The sequence below is a fragment of the Triticum dicoccoides genome, chromosome 2B (assembly GCF_002162155.2).
Source record: "Triticum dicoccoides isolate Atlit2015 ecotype Zavitan chromosome 2B, WEW_v2.0, whole genome shotgun sequence".
NCBI lineage: Eukaryota > Viridiplantae > Streptophyta > Magnoliopsida > Poales > Poaceae > Triticum > Triticum dicoccoides.
The window spans coordinates 808,516,052-808,523,689 of record NC_041383.1 but is presented as its reverse complement, the minus strand read 5'-3'; the positions used below and the strand labels follow the sequence as shown (position 1 = coordinate 808,523,689).

Genomic DNA, 7,638 nt, shown 5'->3' with positions numbered 1-7,638 from the left:
TGGTGCCGCCGAGGATGCCACCACTGATGATGGCGGCGCATGCACAGATGGCAGCCAACCGAAGAAGCAAAGGAAGGACCGGTGCCCGAATGCGCTCCGCACCCTCAAGGAGGAATTTACTCAAGTGGACTCCGACGGGCATCCAACGGAGCCCAAACATATAGTCAAGGGGTACTCGGTTCAGCTCCGGTGCATTCTCTAGAGCACCGTCTCGATCAACACCGAGAACCTTAGGCATAAGGACCGAGGGAATTTGCGCAACCTCCTCTTCACAAAGCTGCACTAATGATACAAGTTCCCCGCCGAATTTGAAAACACACGCCTCTCAGGGAATAAAGTGAACAGTGCCGCCCTCACGAGGATGAGCACGACCCTGTCTACTTGGAGAAGCGCGGTGAAGAGAATGATTGATAAAGGTGATAGTTATGAGAAGATCAAGGCGAAAAATCCTTCGATCAGCGAAGATGACTACAAGGAGTTCAAGATCAAGTGCGAGAGCAGTGCAACCTTCGAATCAAGTCAGTGGGGGAAACAAATGCGGGAGTTGAACTTAGGGGAACACAAACTCGGTCTCGGCGGTTACAGAGTGGCGGAGCCTATATAGGACAAGGAGGACGCGGAGCGTGCCGAGCAAGGCCTACCGCCCCGCTTCGAGAAATACAACGGTGACAAGCAGACCAGGAACTTTGTCAGGGCCCGGTACAAGGAGGACCTGATAACAAAGGAGCTTACCACGGATCCGAAGACCAGGGCGCTTGAACTTGTTCTGGCGAAGGAGACTGAAAGCAGTAGCGCGAGGTCGTCTCAGAGCACCCCTGCTTGGGACAACACTCTAAATAGGGCGTTGAACGTAATGAAAAACAAGGATAAGCTCAGTAAACCAACGTCAGCAGGTCGTGTGGCCGGCAAAGGCTTGTCCACAAAATGGTCGTCATACTATACCGCTGGTGGGTGAAAGGAGAAAAAGACCAGCTCGGAAAGCCAGTTGCGCGAGGTTGAAGAACTCAAGGCACAAGTGGTGCGGATTCCGGAGATTATCCAAGAGAAAGTGCAAGTACAACTGGGGACGACGCTCACCGACATTATGCCTACCTTGATTCATGGGCTGACGACGTGGATTGCGGGTGGCCAACAAGGGCCGCCCCCGATTCCCAGCTTCACGGCCAGCAACTCGCACAATGCGCAGGCGGCTCCATTGGTGTCTCCGGCGGCGCCATTGGTGTCATCGACGGCGGCGGTATTGGTGTCTCCGGCGTCGGCACGGGCATTGGAGCTTAATGCACCCGGGTGTACGCCGGTCGGCACCTCGCCAGCAAGCATCCCCTCCGTCAGTTGCACGCCCGCCGTTGGCGGTGCCTCGACATTAGCCCAGCTCGACGCCATCATCACGGTAAATAATTAAGCCTCTCGGCCGAGGACTTCATCTTCTTTTGCCTTTGACTGGGCATCCCTGACGCCCTACATGTTTTCGCAGGGCGCGCCGACGTTCCGTGCACTCTCCTGCACTTCGTGAACGACGAGTTGGTCGATGTCGCCAAGGGCAATATCGTTCAACCGGGAAACCCCGTGTTCCACGGTAAACCGATGCCACCCACCATGTATAGGGTTCAACTGGTTCGGGTGCTGCCAGGCTACGACGAGTTGTTACCTCCGATTCAACCCGCCGGGGCCAACGAAGAAGATCTGATGACCCTCAGCGCCTGCCTAAGTTGGCCCCTGCTTTGGCCGAAGAGCCAGATTCGTTTGGGGCCGGGGGACACCACCCCACAGACAAGACCGTCAGTCGTGCCGGCGCAGCTCCATGACAAGAACGCCGCAATGCTACCGGACATGTCGGACATCCCTATGGCACAGGATCCGGACATGCATATGGCACAGGATCAGGACGACGACGACAACGACGATGATATATTTACCAACGTCGATAAGTACTTTGCCGAACATGGGTACGGTGACGAGTTCGGCTGGCCTCCTTCTCAAGAACCCAACCAAGACGACCGCGATCTAGCTGGTACGGCGGAGAAATCCAATTGCAACAGGCGTCGTCTGGCGTTCAGTTCTCAGGAGACGCCTCCAGCTCCCGCCTTCACCGAGCCTCGGATAGCTGCGGTGCGAAATATTATCAGCCCCAACACGCTCAAGAAGGCGGTCTATGAGCAGAACTCGGTCCCATTACAGCAGATCAAGAAGAAGGGACGGAAACGAAAGACTGCCAAGGGCGCCGGTGCGAGCCAGCCGGCACCGAGTACGATCTATGCTCAGGACGGGCCACCTTCACCTCAGGATATCTCGAGGAGGGTGCATGTGGCGGGTAGGGCGATGCTACCGACAAATATGCTCAATGCTGCAACCGGTGCTATGCGGAGTTTGCATGACAGCGATCTATCTTTGGAGAAGCGGCGTCTCTCCCAGAAAGATGTGGCATACCCGGTTTTCGTGGCCAAGGTGCCAAAAGGCAAGGGCTTTGTGGATGGCGCCATCGGGGGTACGATCGTCCCGCGGTTTCATGACATCTTTGCTATGTTTAATCTTCATCCGCTGCACTACACCTTCGTTCGGCTGTTTTCGCTGAGTATGGAGATGCGGATCATTCGAGACAAGACCCCGGACATCGTGATAGTCGACCCCTTCTACATGCATGCCAAGATCTTGGGCAGCGCTGGGGACCGGCAAGTCGCAAGTTCACACCTCAAAGGCGTCATTCTGGCAAACCCAGATAAGGATAACTTCCTCGTGCCTTACTTTCCCGAGTAAGTCATCCCCTCACCGCCCCATAACATATGATTTCTTAGATTTCGATCGTTCTTTTTTTCCCTAACATTCCGTGTTCTGTGCAGTGACACATATTGCACACTCATCCTCTTAAGCCCGAAATATTCCACGGCCACGTATTTCGACCCGGACCGTGACTCCAAGATAGACTACACAAATATCAAGAAAATTCTTGATGATGCTCTCCCCGGCTATGCCACATCTGGAGGCACCTTTAAGAGGCCAGTTCGTAGGTACGGCAGGCACGTGTTCACCCACAATATGATGTTCCCCTGCGTCAAGCAGCCGCCTGGCGGTCAGAAGGATGCCTACTACGCCCTCCATCACATGAGGGCGATCGTACGGGACCATAATCACCTTCTGCTACCAAATAATGTCAAAGATTGGGCCGCAAACTTGGCGGCAATCCAGGACGCGGACCTTCGACAAGAATTCTTTTGCATCCAGTCGGAGTTTGCAGAAATCATCCATCAAGATGTCTTTCGTACCTCGGGGCAGTTCTACCTCAGAGAGCAACCGTCCAACAGTGAGATAGACACAACACTTCAAATGCAGGCTGACAACGCCCGCGACTTCATGACCATCACGAAAGACGGTGGCTTCATCCACGCTCCGGTCCCATGAGTCGAGTCGAAAGTAGTGATGCTATTTGTAGTTCTGAAACATCAATTAGCTCATGTTGTAATTAAACTTTAATGAACTTGTATGTCTCTTTTGTTTGGACAGTCGTTCAACTTAGATGTAATAGATGCTATTTATTAGTAGGACCATGAATCATGCTATTAATGTCTTGCTTTTCTCTTCCGATCCTTTTGTTGAATACTTATATATTGCTTATGTATTGTCTGTTGTCTGGCTTGTGCATAGAGATGCCATCGTATGTCGTGTACAAGGGTAAGGTTCCCGGAGTCTACGACGACTGGGAGGAGTGTCAGAGACAGGTTCACCGTTTCAGGGGTAACAGTTACAAAGGGTACATCACTAGGGCGGAGGCGGAATCTAGATACGCCCGCTATCTAGCGGGAGAGAGGAGGGAGCGTTGGAGGAACCGGGTGAAGACCAGTTTCATCGTGATGATGCTCATCAGGATGACCGCAGCTCTCTTCTATGTGATGGTAGTTTAGATGATCGATATCGACTTGTAATGTGAAGACAAACTCGCTACTCGCGGTCTTCGAGACTTGTAATGTTCTATCTTCGTTCGGTCTTTTGTATTCAAACACTAATATGATGAATTGTATTCAGAGACTTACCTTCTATTGTATTCGATGAATCTGCTGTTGCTGTGTGGTGCTGTCTATATTCTGTCAAATAATATATTTTGTAACCTGTGAAAAAAATTAGAAAAAAACAAAAAACACTAATATTAATACTAATGGCGCACCACACAAGACACTAATGGTGCACTGTATAATCACACTAATGGCGCATCAGCCACTGGTGCGCCATTAGAAAGCCAAAGCACATGGGTACATATGGCCCCCTGGGAGGAATTCTAATGGTGCACCATAGGCAATTCTAATGGCGCACTGCTTCGTGCGCCATTAGAACACCAGATACTAATGGCGCACCAGTTTTGCGCCATTAGAATTTAATTCTAATGGCGTGATGCTAGTGGCGCACCAGTAGTGCGCCATTAGTAGGCAAAACTGGTGCGCCACTAGCATGCCTTTTCCTAGTAGTGGAAGACGCATTTTTTCGACTTGGGTTCGAGCTTTTAAGGTTGAAGTTTCTTGACATAAGCATCACATCCCCAAACTTTTAGAAACGACAGTTTAGGTTTCTTCCCAAACCATAATTCATACGGCGTTGTCTCAACGGATTTAGACGGTGCCCTATTTAAAGTGAATGTAGCTGTCTCTAGAGCGTATCCCCAAAATGATAGCGGTAAATTGGTGAGTGACATCATAGATCGCACCATATACAATAGAGTGCGATTACGACATTCAGACACACCGTTACGCTGAGGTGTTCCAGGCGGCGTGAGTTGTGAAACGATTCCACATTTCCTTAAGTGCGTACCAAATTCGTGAGTTAAATATTCTCCTCCACGATCTGATCGTAAGAACTTTATTTTTTGGTCACGTTGATTCTCTACCTCATTCTGAAATTCCTTGAACTTTTCAAAGGTCTCAGACTTGTGTTTCATCAAGTAGACATACCCATATCTACTTAAGTCATCAGTGAGAGTGAGAACATAACGATAGCCACCGCGAGCCTCAACGCTCATTGGACCGCACACATCAGTATGTATAATTTCCAACAAGTTGGTTGCTCGCTCCATTGTTCCGGAGAACGGAGTCTTGGTCATTTTACCCATGAGACATGGTTCACACGTGTCAAATGATTCGAAATCAAGAGACTCCAAAAGTCCATCTGTATGGAGCTTCTTCATGCGTTTGACACCAATGTGACCAAGGCAGCAGTGCCACAGATATGTGGGACTATCATTATCAATCTTACATCTTTTGGTATTCACACTATGAATATGTGTAACATCACGTTCGAGATTCATTAAGAATAAACCATTGACCAGCGGGGAATGACCATAAAACATATCTCTGATATAAATAGAACAACCATTATTCTCGGATTTAAATGAGTAGCCATCTCGTATTAAACGAGATCCAGATACAATGTTCATGCTCAAAGCTAGCCCTAAATAACAATTATTGAGGTTTAAAACTAATCCCGTAGGTAAATGTAGATGTAGCATGCCGACGGCGATCACATCGACCTTGGAACCATTCCCGACGCGCATCGTCACCTCGTCCTTCGCCAGTCTCCGTTTATTCCGCAGCTCCTGTTTTGAGTTACAAATATGAGCAACCCCACCGGTATCAAATACCCAGGAGCTCCTACGAGTACTGATAAGATACACATCAATTACATGTATATCACATATACCTTTAGTGTTGTCGGCCTTCTTGTCTGCTAAGTACTTGGGGCAGTTCCTCTTCGAGTGTCCGCTTCCCTTGCAATAAAAGCACTCAGTCTCAGGTTTGGGTCCATGCTTTAGCTTCTTCCCAGCAACTGGCTTACCGGGCGCGGCAACTCCCTTGCCGTCCTTCTTGAAGTTCTTTTTACCCTTGCCTTTCTTGAAACTAGTGGTTTTATTGACCATCAACACTGGATGTTCCTTTTTGATTTCCACATCCGCTGATTTCAGCATTGAAAATACTTCAGGAATAGTTTTCACCATCCCCTTCATATTGTAGTTCATCACAAAGCTCTTGTAGCTAGGTGGGAGCGATGAAGAATTCTTTCAATGACCGCCTCATCCGGGAGGTTAATGTCCAGCTAGGACAAGCGGTTGTGCAACCCAGACATTTTGAGTATGTGCTCACTGGCAGAACTATTTTCCTCCATCTTACAACTATAGAACTTGTCAGAGACTTCATATCTCTTGACTCGGGCATGAGCTTGGAAAACCATTTTCAGCTCTTCGAACATCTCATATGCTCCGTATTACTCAAAACGCTTTTGGAGCCCCGGTTCTAAGCTGTAAAGCATGCCGCACTGAACGAGGGAGTAGTCATCAACATGCGACTGCCAGGCGTTCATAATGTCTTGAGTTGCGGGGAAAACGGGTGCTTCACCTAGCGGTGCATCTAGGACATATGCTCTTTTGGCAGCTATCAGGATGATCCTCAAGTTCCGGACCCAGTCCGCGTAGTTGTTGCCATTGTCTTTCAGCTTGGTTTTCTCTAGGAACGCGTTGAAGTTCAGGGCAACATTAGCGTGGGCCATTTGATCCACAAGACATATTGCAAAAGTGTTTAGACTAAGTTCATGATAATTAAATTCATCTAATCAAATTATTTAATGAACTCCCACTCAGATCAGACATCCCACTAGTCATCTAAGTGTTACACGATCCGAGTCGACTAGGCCGTGTCCGATCATCACGTGAGACGGACTAGTCATCATCGGTGAACATCTCCATATTGATCGTATCTTCTATACGACTCATGTTCGACCTTTCGGTCTCTTGTGTTCCGAGGCCATGTCTGTACATGCTAGGCTCGTCAAGTTAACCCTAAGTGTTCTGCGTGTGTAAATCTGTCTTACACCCATTGTATGTGAACGTAAGGATCTATCACACCCGATCATCACGTGGTGCTTCGAAACGACGAACTTTAGCAACGGTGCACAGTTAGGGGGAACACTTTCTTGAAATTATTATAAGGGATCATCTTATTTACTACCGCCGTTCTAAGTAAACAAGATGCATAAAACATAATAAACATCACATGCAATTATATAGTAGTGACATGATATGGCCAATATCATACAACAACTTCGATCTCCATCTTCGGGGCTCCATGATCATCTTTGTCACCAGCATGACACCATGATCTCCATCATCATGATCTCCATCATTGTGTCTTCATGAAGTTGTCACGCCAACGACTACTTCTACTTCTATGGCTAACGCGTTTAGCAATAAAGTAAAGTAATTTACATGGCGTTCTTCAATGACACGCAGGTCATACAAAAATAAAGACAACTCCTATGGCTCCTGCCGGTTGTCATACTCATCGACATGCAAGTCGTGATTCCTATTACAAGAACATGATCTCATACATCACAATATATCATTCATCATTCATCACAACTTCTGGCCATATCACATCACATGACAATTGCTGCAAAAACAAGTTAGACGTCCTCTAATTGTTGTTGCATCTTTTACGTGGCTGCAATTGGGTTCTAGCAAGAACGTTTTCTTACCTACGAATAACCACAACGTGATCTTGTCAACTTATATTTACCCTTCATAAGGACCCTTTTCATCGAATCCGCTCCAACTAAAGTGGGAGAGACAGACACCCGTCAGCCACCTTATGCAACTAGTGCATGTCA

The 7,638-nt window shown here is 48.1% G+C and overlaps 1 pseudogene; it reads left to right on the top strand.

The window, feature by feature from the left end:
• Positions 1–853: 853 nt before the first annotated feature.
• On the top strand, positions 854–3,000 carry LOC119368929 (annotated as a pseudogene).
• Positions 3,001–7,638: the final 4,638 nt, after the last annotated feature.